The sequence below is a fragment of the Plectropomus leopardus genome, chromosome 2 (genome assembly GCF_026936395.1).
Source record: "Plectropomus leopardus strain MGB_pleo_1.0 chromosome 2, ASM2693639v1, whole genome shotgun sequence".
Taxonomy (NCBI): Eukaryota; Metazoa; Chordata; class Actinopteri; order Perciformes; family Serranidae; genus Plectropomus; species Plectropomus leopardus.
The window spans coordinates 1,923,794-1,936,630 of record NC_142177.1 but is presented as its reverse complement, the minus strand read 5'-3'; the positions used below and the strand labels follow the sequence as shown (position 1 = coordinate 1,936,630).

General features: G+C 41.3%; 1 long non-coding RNA gene across 1 annotated transcript; it reads left to right on the top strand.

Moving 5' to 3' along the window:
- The first annotated feature begins 10,927 nt into the window (after positions 1–10,927).
- On the top strand, positions 10,928–12,381 carry LOC121948967 (uncharacterized). Its single transcript, XR_006106199.2, has 2 exons — positions 10,928–11,156; positions 11,884–12,381. It is a non-coding gene; the product is annotated as an uncharacterized LOC121948967 (long non-coding RNA).
- The last annotated feature ends 456 nt before the right edge of the window (positions 12,382–12,837 follow it).

Sequence of the window (12,837 nt, the reverse complement as noted above, 5' to 3'; positions counted from 1 at the left end):
AATCACTAAAAAAACCCAATAAAACAACAACAACAACGACAACAACAACAAAAGAACACTCATACACTCTTAATAGGTTTCTATTTTGACAAATTCAGTGCAGCACCTTCCTCATGCTGCAGCGCCTGTAAGAAGTGAGGGAGCCAGTAGGAGTAGCCCGAGCTTCTCTGAGGACAGACATTGCACCCTGTCCACTGATGAGCTGCACACAATCAACAACTGTCTACTTGTCCTTTCCCCCTTTTTTGAGTGACACAAGAACTGTCAGCCCATTGTATCCTGTTTGAAGGTTCATTTTACATTTATTTTTTCACATACATTTTCTATAAAATATATTGCAGTGCAAAGTATGACTTAACTATGTAGTATAGTATATATCTTTCCCTTAAATAACTTAAAGGTGATTCCTGTGGTATGTAATCTTCTTCATGAAGTGTCATTGCAAGTAGCTGACACAACAGACCATATTGCAGCAACACTGGGGCTGAATCAGTTGCAAAACTTGAGGGCCAGACTACGGCCTGAAAACATCCACTGCCTGCAGGTATGTTTGTGTGTTTGATTTTTATCATGTTTTTTTTTTTTAACTTTACAAACTGTTTATATGCATATATTCTGCACTTGTATTTTGATTTAATGTTGCAAATAATGTTGCCCTGTCCATGAAATGTACCGTATAAAAAAATGCTGACTTCACTACATCCTGGACCCCATATTTAAAATCCTGGCATTTGCAAATTAGGATAAGGCCAAGGTGGCCAACAAATACATTATATCCGAGTGTACCAGGCTCATGAGACCACCACCACCATCACCACCAGCAGCAGCAGCAGCAGCAGCAGCAGCAGCCATACCACCCCTGGATCCCAGACCTGGCCCTAGCAGTCAATCTGTCCATTCAATGGTTTCTTGTTTTTAATGACTAATATGTGTTCTTTTTTAAATTCTTCTGTGAAATGTGTCATATAATGGATATTTCTGGATTTATAGATGAAGCATAGCACAGGTTGGCGGTCCTTTGACCAAATGGTGCAGTCCATGAAAAAATGCTCTAGTGCAACTGCAGAGGCCATAATGGAAGTGAACTGCTACCTTTTAGACAGCTACCTGGACAGAGCAGAGGACCCAGCTGCTTACTGGAACAATAAATGTTACATCCTCCCCCAGTTATACAAGCTCACGTAAGTGTACCTTGCAATTCCAGCAACATCTGTGCTGTGTGCAAGGATATTTTCTAAAGCTGGTCAGCTAATGAATTCCAATGTGTCAATGAGTTAAAGCATATTTATTTTTTTATTTGAATAACCTTATCCTTTTTATTTCAGGTGGTGGAGAAGCGAAGAAGCCGGCTAAAGCCTAACACTGTGGAGAAAATATTATTTCTAAATAAAAATCTTTGTACAAATGTTTCTGAACATTATTCTTTATTCCACCTTGTTATTGATTTATATTATTCCACTTTGTTATTGATGTGTATTATTCCACCTTGTTATTGATGTATATTACCATAACAGTGAAGCGCAATGACAACTAGTAAGAATAAAAGTATTTCTCTTCGTCCAGGCCATTTATGCATTCAAAGGGAGCTTACAACACAATAATAAATGAGTGCAATGCAAGCTTCTATCAGTAGATGCCAATGTTGAGCAAACAGGTTTTGAAACATTTATGTATGTGTTTTAAAAGTAGATAAATAGACATAGCGGTGGAAAGTGAACTACAGCATCACGTGATGCCCACTGGCCCAGAAAGACTTTTCTCTATTTGCTTAACATTGGGAAAGAGACGTCCTTACATCACTGTATGATTTTTTTTGAGACACATTAACTTTCAGAACTTATTTTTAAATAGCCATTATTTAAAACATTAAGTCCTAAAGACGTAAAATGTGCCAATTTCTGAATATAGAGATATTTCTCCAGACATAAAATGAACGCTCATCGGACCCACGGGACTCCACCGTGTGCACGCGCATGTAACACTCGGAGTCCCTGACACAACACAGGCTTCATGTCAGCTGTAGTAATGGATATTTTTGCTGTAAATCATAATTTTTGAATCATAATTCATTATTTTTACCATCTTACAACTCATCCATACGCTGTTGGCTGTAAAGCCTGTAATATGGACGTCATACCGTGTCTGTATCAGAGACCGTATATACAGTCTACGGTTTGTATTCAAACAACCCGTTATCAGTGAGCTGCAGGGAGCATTAGTGACAGTTATTAAACGGTATTGAACGTAGTATTTACTTAAAGTTGAGCTGTTTCAAGGCACCACCTTTTATTATATTTTTGTGGGCACAACACTTTTTGATTCTGTTAATTTCATTTCTCTGGTCGTGATTACGATCCGATTCCCTGTTAAGTCATATGTATATTTGTGTGTGTGTGTGTGTGTATATAGGGAGATAGATATACCATTATCTGATTATCAAGTAAATATTAAAACTGACACAACACCACTGTCAGAATGCTCGTGAACGAGTCAGTGCTCGGGTACACTCGGCCCCCGGGCCAGGTCCGGCCCCTGAGGTATTTTGTGCCAGCCCTTAGAATGTAGTGTAGTTACACCTGTTATTAGATACCTGTTTTAGCTGGACATATATTTTGAGGGACTACATATGACCAATCAAAGTCGCATAATCACGTGCTAGTGCTTCTCTCCGAGTGCCCCGACTTAACAAGACAAAACGTCTCTCTCTACATTAAAAAAGAGAAAAGCTGACTCAGAGAACAGGCAGTTCAACAATGAATGGATGGAGAAATACGCGTTTATTGCCGTCAATGCAAATCCTGTGTGCTTAATCTGCAATGAGTGCCTCGCTGTGTGTAAGGAGTATTATTTGAAAAGGCAATTCAACACAACACATGCTAGCTTTGCTGCTAATTTCCCACCGGGCTCTGCTGCTAGTGAGGCAGAAGATATCGGGACTTGTTATGAGCAAAGAAGTCACATTTTGTTCTGGGCCTGCACGGATCAAGAGAAAGCAACGGCAGCATCATTACGGGTGGCATGGATACAGGACAAAAAGAAAAAGCCGTTTGCAGACTCAGAGACAGTCAAGGAGTGTATGCTGGCCTTCATTGGTGAGAAAACCAGAAAAAGCATTGTGGATTTGATCAAGCAAATTCTAATATCTGATACGTCAAATATGTGGAGAGTGGAGTCTCTTGCATCTGACGTTTTTGAGACGCTTTTGGACAGGCTGAGGAAGGCCAAGGCTATGTCTTTGGCCGTGGATGAGTCGACAGACACCAGCAATGTTGCACAGCTGTGCCTCTATGTACATTTTTTTTGATGGGGGTTTGTTTTCATGAGGATCTGCTTGGACTAATTCCCATGGAGGGGCACACTACTGGTGAGATTCTATTCACCAAAATTGCTTCATTCTTTGAGGATAACAACTTGGATTTGGCACATGTCAACATGTTGGTGAAGGATGGTGGGGACGGATGGTCGCTTGCTGCGAGGATGGCAGCTGCAGCTCCGCAGATGAGATGGCTACATTGCCTCATTCACAAAAGCCTCCTGTGTGCCAAACTCAGTGGTGAGTTAAAAGAGACCATGGACTCTGTCATGGCAATTATAAACTTTATCCGTTGTACCTCCAGTTTACAGCACCGCCTTTTCTGCAAGCTATTGACTGACATGTCTGCTGAATATAAAGATTTGCTCATTCACAATGACATTAGATGGCTTAGAAAAGATAACGCATTGAAGCGTTTTCGGGAACTAAGAGAAGAGATTCTGGTGTTTCCCCAGTCTTCAAAACTGAAAAAAGTTGGCAAGTTTCTGTCTCTGATGGGAAATGATGAGTTTAATGCCACTGTATGCTTTTTGAGCAACGTTTGCCATCATTTAAACCAACTCAACGTGGAGCTGCAGGGCAGAGATAGTACAGCTGTGGAACTTGTGGAGAAACTTCATGCTGTTCAATGAAAACTCTCGCTCTTCTCTGCTGATCTCTGTCCTGGCACTTCCCCACATTGAGGTAATCTGGCGAGCAATTTACCAAGGAGATGTCAGACTTCATTGCTTCATTGAAAAACAACTTTGCCACCAGGTTTGATATTTCAGCATCTCCAGTGAAGTGATAAGATTTGTGAAGAACCCTTTCTGTGTGAATGATGAGGCAGACTTTGCATTAAAAGGAAAGGAGCTGTTACCATCATTGGACGAGGGGCGTTTACAACTGGAACTCATTGACATTGAGTCATCAGATGACTTGCGACAGTCATTGCAGTGGGCACGTTTTGAAAAATTCTGGACCCATGAAGTCAGCCAAGAAAAATTTCCACACTCAAGGAGTCTTGCACTTTTTCTTCTGACAATGTTTGGCACAACATACACTTGTGAGTCGTCATTCCCACACATGAATACCATTAACACTCACAATCGCATATCCCTCAATGACCAGCATCTGCAACACTGCTTGCGCATTGCCCTGACAGCATATACACCTGACTTCACTACTAACTACATGCAAGATAACAGACATGTTAGTCAAGGAAGCAATGAGGATTGATTTTTGAACAATATGATGCAATTAACATGTTATTTACCTGATTATGCAATTGAGAGGTAAACTAAGGGACTGTTACAGTGATTTTTTTTTCATGTTAGGAAGGCTAAAATGGGTGAAGAGATTATTGTTGAAAACAATATTTTGCCTCGATAAAGTGCCATGCACTTTTATGTTTTGAAACTGTTTGTCAGTTAAATGACTGAAATTCTGGCTATGGCCCACCTAAACTGAGTGATGCAATTTGAAATACACTGTTTTGATTAAAATACCATGCACTGTTATGTTGTTATAATACTATTCTTTACATTACAATGCACTTTGGTTTTATTTTTGTTGGTGGAGATAAACTTGATGTTGTCTGTCACTATAATGCAGCCTTAAATATTTGTGACATGGCAGACTTAGAGTCTGATTTATGTTTGAAATGGACAAAAGTGGTTACAGTATTAGTTCTTGCCATGCATTAGTTAGCCACCAGTTGGTACAGTTATGTGCAATTAAGTGCATGTTTTCTGTTTTGAACATTGTATTTTCATTTGAATTCAACAGTGCCTTCATTCTATGTTGTTCTGCATTTACAAAATAGAATTCATTGTCTACTTCAAGATGTAGTTGTCATGTCTTTAGTTCTTATTGCCCTTGTTTTTCCTCAGTTTCATGAACTGGCCCCACTGCCAAATTAACTGAATAGCCCTGCTCTATGGGCCAGTAGATCCGGGTATTTTACACTTTTCTAAACCCGGAAGATCTTTCTCTGCTTCATGTGCCATTGAGTAACTCTCATAGGAATGAATGAGGCCCTGCTTGCATGGCTGTATTCAGATTTATAATAGACTCATGCTCTGGAGTCATATGCTCGTTGTCCCATGTTGCGCTTACCCATAATGCTACTGACCTATGGCCTCACTGCATGACATCACATTTTCCACAATGCCGTCAACTACACTGGGATTGTCTTACTCTCTGCATTTAGTTAAGACCTTACATCACAGGGAATATATCTTTAACCAACACTTTTAAAGTACGTTTGAGACACATTTTTATCTCTTTTTACCCTTTTTAACACCTTATTCATCACAATGTTAATAAAAGTGTCTCTGAGACAATATAACCCTGGGCTGGGAACCACTGCTCTATGGGCCCAACACTGTGGAAGCAGAAGGAGAGATCCATTCAAAGTCAAACTTTTTTGGCTTCAAGCATCACTGAACAACTTTCACAGGAATGAACGGAGTCCCGACTCCAACACTGTATGGACGTCTTTTCATACATCTGAGGTTTTAATCCACTAGAAATGTCCTCAAAATAAAGAGGATGATGTTGACTAAACAGATTCAGCCAACATGGACTTTCGATCTTAGAACAAAAACTAGATGTAGAAGTAGCAGTCCATACTATAGCTGTTACAGCCTTGAATTCATACAAGTTACCTTCAACTTTTCAACAATATTAAAGACTGTAAAAGAAAAAAGCAGCAGGTTACTGAAGAGTTTTAAAATAAGACACACAAAAGATTAAAAAACTAAATCCAGCAGCATGTAGAGGGCTGCTGCAGACTCAGAGCTGTGTTTGCCCAAAGACAGTGAAAACCTGCCAAGTAGAGCTGGAATATAGGACAAGTCCCCGGCCCAGATGCTGATGGAAGGTAAGCGAGAAGATGAACTAATTGTGCTGAGTTCACACTAGCTTACTTGGAGGGAGGTTTGCAGATAAAGTGTTGTGCAAAAACTTTATGTCATGGAGTCGTCCAGACTCCTGCATTTTAGGCATTTAACCCTTCTGCTTATCCACAACTATAAAAGTGTGAGAAAAAAGGGGTCAAAAGTCCTGCTGCTAATACAACTTAGGAGAATTAAAATCAATTAACATTTTAAAGTTTTTATGAAAAAGAATTTACTTCATAACTAACAACTGTGTCAGCTCAAATCTAGCGGTGTGTAATAATCAATACAGGATAAAATGGTTAAGTCTGATTTTCCCCCTTTAAAGTGAAGAGAAAATTACATATACTATTCTTTTTAACTGTGGCTGCTCATTAACAGACCATTCACTAAGCCCTGCCCAGTCTCAGTTGACAGTAACAGTACAGATTTAAACAACGGGTCTTTGATTTGAGACTAAAATGGAGCAGCTCCTCATTTTTAGTGCATTTTTAACTATTGCTGAGAGTTTGTCAGCTATGGCTAGCTTGTTAACTAACTCTAACTCCTTGAGTTGTTGTAAACTTCATCTCCAGCTGACTTTTTAATGTCCTTACTTACATGTGAATTAAGAAACTGGCAAATAGGTCTTTCAGTGGCTACAGACATCAAGCTCAGTCAAGTCATCAGAAGAAAATATTGGCATTGTTTGTTTCTGTTAACCATGAATATGTTACATTTGCATGTTTTATATTAACCTTTCTAAACAAACGCAGCTCTTAAATTTGTCATCAGGGGGTGGAGGGGAATCTGCAAACTGCAAACTGCTGTTTAAGACCAACAAACAACAAAACTGTTCTTAGGGAGCAAGTGCTGCTTTTCTTTTTGTTTTTTTAGCCCACAAACATGTATTCTTTAGTGTCTTGTCACGGCGATTCCTAAAAGTGTAATGGAAAAAGCAGCTGGTTTTTCACATAGACCTTGCTGTACCCCCAAATCCCTGAAAAAAAAAAAACCGAAAACTTTTACGAACCATAACTAGATCCTCTACAAAATAACGGGCAAATACAACATATCAATGGTCTGTAGAAACATACAGTATCAAAAAGTTTTCTGGTGATTGGGTTGTAGCTAGTCAGAATCTTTGCTCCCAGTCAGAGGCTCTTTCGCTCCCAACCAACTGAAATCCAGTTTCCGCCTCTTATCCAGCTATTGTAAATTAACATGTTAACTCTTTACTTGGGAGGTAACTCAGTTTACTGCTGTGGCTAACAAATGTGCCAGACATGCAATCTCATTGTTTAATCACTTTCTTAAACATTAAATAGATACATTTAAAAAAAATGAATAAATAAACATTAATAAAGGCTCATGTTTATTTGGTTTTGGAAAATTAACAAAAGAAGACACAACCACATCCTCCTGCTGTGATGGCGTTCCCTCTCTGTTTGGGTCTGTTCAAGTAAAAAATATTTGAAATGAGTGTAAATGGCAGAGGCCCCTCCCTGTAAGGTGTGCTCATCTGGTCATCTCCTGATTGGGAACAGGTGAGCCTGTTTAGAGTTTAGTAGCCACTTTTAAAAGGGAGCTGTGCACAGCTGAGTCAGGCTGTCTTCACTTTCTCCTGACTTCCAGTACTGCTGTGTAGGAGGCGAGCATTAAACGTAAGGTATGGCCCTTACCTGTTCTGTGTAGACGCGATCTGTGTGCACACCTGATTATTTCCCTGGCATCCTTACAGGTGCTGTTTGCAAGCTACCAGAGCTAGCGGCAGGTAGCATTAGCTTTCCCCTGTGGCATAGAAGAGCACAAGTCCAGTTCAGGTGGTGTGCTGAGTTATCATGCAGGACAGGTTGCGTGGTCTGTGATCCTCAGCCTAAAGGTATCCTCTTCGACATTTTATATCATAGTGGTTTTATTATAGGTGTAATTAATGTAGGTGTAATTCTCATATGGGAGCGAGGAGCAGATGTTGACTTCCGTATGATGTAGTTTGGCTGTACTTGGCAAAGGTAATTATAATATAGCCATCAAGTGATGTTTCTACTGTTGTGAACAATTAACTGGTTAATATGGTGTTCTTTTGTTTTAACAGGAAGAGCTCAAGTGCCACTTCTGTTTTTGTCCTTTTAGTTAGTTTTCCTAATTTATCTACCCTTTTTTATTACTTTTGTTTCTATTGATTTGTTATTGGATTTTGATTATTGTTGATTTACCTCTGTTATATTGTTTGTAAAGTGGTGACCCGAACATATTTCTTGGGCTTATTTTATTTCCTTGCCTACCAACAGCTGTGGAGGGTATATAAGGGGATTTTGATATTGCTGGGTCTTGCTTTTCTGCCAGTTAAACAGGACGGTTGGGTTGCCATATACCTGCAGGTGGCTGGTCACTGGGCGGAGGGTTTCTCCTTCTCTTGCTTGGGTTTCAGTGCATGCCATTTTGCTATGTAGTCTTTGTGTGATTTCCTTCTACTCCTTGTACTGTTTTATTGCATGCTAAATGCTGTGTTTTGCCTAACCCTAGTGTTTTCTTGTCTTGCAGGGTGAGTATAACAACTGTGTGTCTGTGTGTCTGTCAAAGTGGGATAGTATAATCATCAGCAAATGTTACTCGTGTACTCAGCCCTGTGTGATTTTATGATTTATTTTACTATTTATTATATTGAGTTTGGTTATGTATTTTGTTGTGTGATATGGTCTGCTGTGTCTTATTGCATGACTTATGGTGGTTACTGCATGATTTTTATTACTGCATGTTTGGGACATTTTCTTTTAACCTGAGTTAATGAGAAACAGCTGCTTGCAATTGGACACCACACCCCTCGCATCCAGGATTGAACAGGTGCGCAACAGCTCTGTGCTTTTAAGCGACTGACACAGGAAGAGAGGAGGGGGGAAATAACACAGGAAGAGCGGCGGAAACGGAGGAGGCACAAACGGAGGACGCACGTGAGCCACAGGAGGAAGACAGGGAGACGGACGGAGCAGTGCGGCGAGAGGACGGCGCCCTGGCAGATTGGTTCAACGCCTACTAATGAGCTAAGTAAAGGAAAGCGACCACGTCTTCCTGCCAGAAAGTTTGTGCTGTTGCTAGCCCTGTGGCCTTGAGCTAGACCACACCTGAGACCCCTCCTTTCTTTCCCCACAGCTGCTCCACAGGGAAGAGGGACAGCGAGACGCCGGAGCGAGACGCAGCGTGAGACGCCAGAGCGAGACGCCAGAGCGAGACACAGCGGGCGAAACGCAGTGTGCGACACGCAGTGAGCGAGGCGCAGCGCGTGACCGTGCGTACCCACCAAACGCGATAAAAATTATTTCATCGCGCCTCAAATGAAATCGCGTCGCGCCGGACGCTCCAGTTTTGACGCTCGTACAAAAACCCCAAAATGGGACTCGACGCGCGACGAAATCGCGCTGCGCGTTGAGCCCGCCCAAACAATAACATTTCTTCCGCCATTTCATTCTCTCGTTGACGATCGCTGCACCGCACCTGCTCTGGAGAAGTTCCCAGCGTCGTCTGCGGGCTAGGCGCCGACGTCGGTTCTGGGTGCATGCTACCCTACGGAGGCGGCGTGAGCTCGGCGAGTTCCACCGTCTCCTGCAACAAGGGACAGGAACTGTCGTACAGCTCTGGGTGAGCGGTGACGGCGACGATAAGCTGCTCCTCCATTGTTTCTGGCGGTTTGATTAGATTTTGCGAGGGAACACCAGGACGTCCATACGTCAGCACGTCGATGACGATCTCAACGCTGATAGGCTGTCGCGGCGCGTCTTCACGCGACGACGCCGCAAAAGTTCAATTATTTCAACTCGAGCGTTGGACGCAAGGCGTTGGACACGACGCGAATTTCGCGTCCAACGCGTCCAACGCGCCGCGAATTTCGCGTCCAACGCGTCCAACGCGCCGCGAATTTCGCGTCCAACGCGTCCAACGCGCCGCGCAATCGCGTCCATCGCGTCGCCCGGCAAAATGAGGCGTCAAATCGCGTCTTTGCATTGACTTTGTATGTAATCTTGAGGCGCGATCATTTTTAATCGCGTTTGGTGGGTACGCACCGTGAGACGCCGGAGCGAGACGCGGCGTGTGACGTCGGAGCGAGAGGCGGTGGGCGAGACGCCGGAGTGATCGTAGGCCAGAGTAGCTGCATGGGATAGGAGCCAACCAGCCATACCCGTGCCCCTGAATCATCCTAAAACTGCAGTAGGACAGTGCCTCTTTCTCCAGTGTGCCTCCCCCTGTTTATTGAACAGATTTTTCTCTTTGTTTTACTTACTTTTATTTTTTTTAAAGGGACAGCTCCCACAGAGTTTTATTTCTTGTAATTGTTTTATAAGTCTCATATTGTTGTTTGTTAAGAAATAAATGTTTTAGAACTTACCTTTGCCCCCCTAGTTTTTTTTAACAGTGGAAACACTTTTTAAAGTGCTGGTATTAAATATAGATAGATATTGAAGAACCTTCACACACCTTTGTGTGACATGTCTGTAGCCCAGAATAACTGAACCGGTCAGAAAGAATCCCTAATCTGTGCAAACATGCATAATTTCATACAATTGCTTTTTAAATAAATATAGTCATGATTTAAAAGCAATTAATATGAATAAAGTCATGGGTAAAAACACACAAATTCATTTTCAATAAATAAACAGGATTAAAAAGCGATAAAAATGGTAAATTCATGCGATTAAAATACTCCAAGAGATAAAAAGGAAAGTTCCTGTTGACAAACTGGTCAATTAGCCAATTGAGTCAGGTTTATGGTCTCTGTGACCATCAGAAGTTTGAGCCCACCTCCTGACAGTCTATTGACTAGTCACGGAAGTAAAGGTAGATTGATCCATCAGCAGTAGCTGAGCGCTCGAATGAGAACAAAAGAGTCGACACTGAAGCGTGTGGATGAAAAGGGGGAGAACGCCATCCGTTTCAGCGGGCAGTCTGAGGCCTGACGCCTTTCTCCATGCTGTTGCACTTTTCCTTGCCTGGTGAGTCAGCACATCGTTAGCATTTAGCTAACTCGCGGATAAGTCCGCTAGCCGCGATGCTAATTTTCGTCATGCTTTATGCCATATCTGTGCTAAAAAATGTTAGCGACCCATAAGCTTGCTCGCTGGCATGCTAATTTCTGCCGTGGTGAACTAAATTGGGTCGTCCTAACAGTGTTAGTGAGTTTTGAAACCTTGAATACAATGATTTGAAGAAATACTGCTGAGAAGCAGACACCTTCATCCTTATGGCGTGTTGAGGGAATTGTTTAATGTGTTTTAGTGCACTTTTGTCCTGTGTTTCTTGTCAATTCCTGCAGCTGGTCTGCTAGGTAAAATATTAATTTGTGAATTTCTACTCTTTAATACTGATATTTCTACTGTTCATAGGAGTTTACCCATATGTTAAAGGTACATAGTGCTTCTATATTTTCAAGTTCAGTATTTTAAAGGGGCACTACTGACTGAAATTTGTTATTTTGTTTTTGGTTATTTTATGCATCTATGGTGAGATTGAGTTTATACTAACAAGTATTAACTCTTTAAGTTAATCATTTTCAATGGAAATTAATGAAATTGATATTTTTGTACTTACAGTGAGCTGTTTATGTTGTACAACACTGAGATGTGAATTGATGCATTGAGTTTATACACTAAACTTTATCCTGTTATCAGGAATGCACATAAAATTAGCATAAAGTTAATTTTATCTTGGCCTTATTTGTAGGTCAGGTTTTTTTTGTGAGTTGGAAAACACCCTGTTCCGGTACAAGACTTTGGAGGAAGATCTTGGAGCCAACAGAGAGTGATTCTAGAGACCTGAGAAGGTTTCAGAGAAATCCAGAGAGATGTTTCCAGTGCTGGATGGCGAGCCTAGCCCAGAGCGACTTCAATCTCCCTGCTTGCAGTAAGGAGACTGCAGCTTAAGGAAGAGTCAGATATCCCATCCCTTCCTCGAGTTTGGTAGGATTTGAACTATACACCTACATACTGGTTCCACGACAGCTGGTACCTGGATCCGTGTACTATTTGGAGAGACAGGTTGAGACCCGGGTATTAGTTTATTTTGGTTTTTGTTTTCTTTGTGGCCACAGTTTGTTATTTTAGTTTATTGTTTTTACATGATTTCAGAAATTTAAAGCTGTACCTTCGGTACAGGAGAAATGGTATGGTTTCCACCTGCTTATTACACATTTAAATACTCATTACAGTCTGTTATAATTTACTACAGTGCCCTGTGTCTTTATTTCATTGAGGTCGTCCATCTCCTTGGCTCCTGCCGTTCCTAAATCTTCTGACCTGGTCCAAAACTTTACACTTACCTTTTTTCATTACATTATCACAAGGTAGCAAGAACTGGTTACATGTCCCTCACAATACTGGTGGTGAGCATTTTTCGAACCTCCCCATCACTACCCTCCTCCTGTGTGCTTCCCTGGCACCCTCCCCCTCTACTGGTAATATTTCAGCATATTAGTATTCTAAGATGTTAGAATATATTTTGGTAATAAAAGACATTTATTTTTAACTGGTCTCTATTTCAGTTTTAAGCAACCAAGCAATTTATCATTCGGACTTAAATAAATGTGCTCTGATTGAGAACTGGAAATTCACGTCTGCTCCTTCTTTCTTCATACAAGAACTTGTATAGTTTATGTGTTCTCTGGGTGAAACTCCCAGA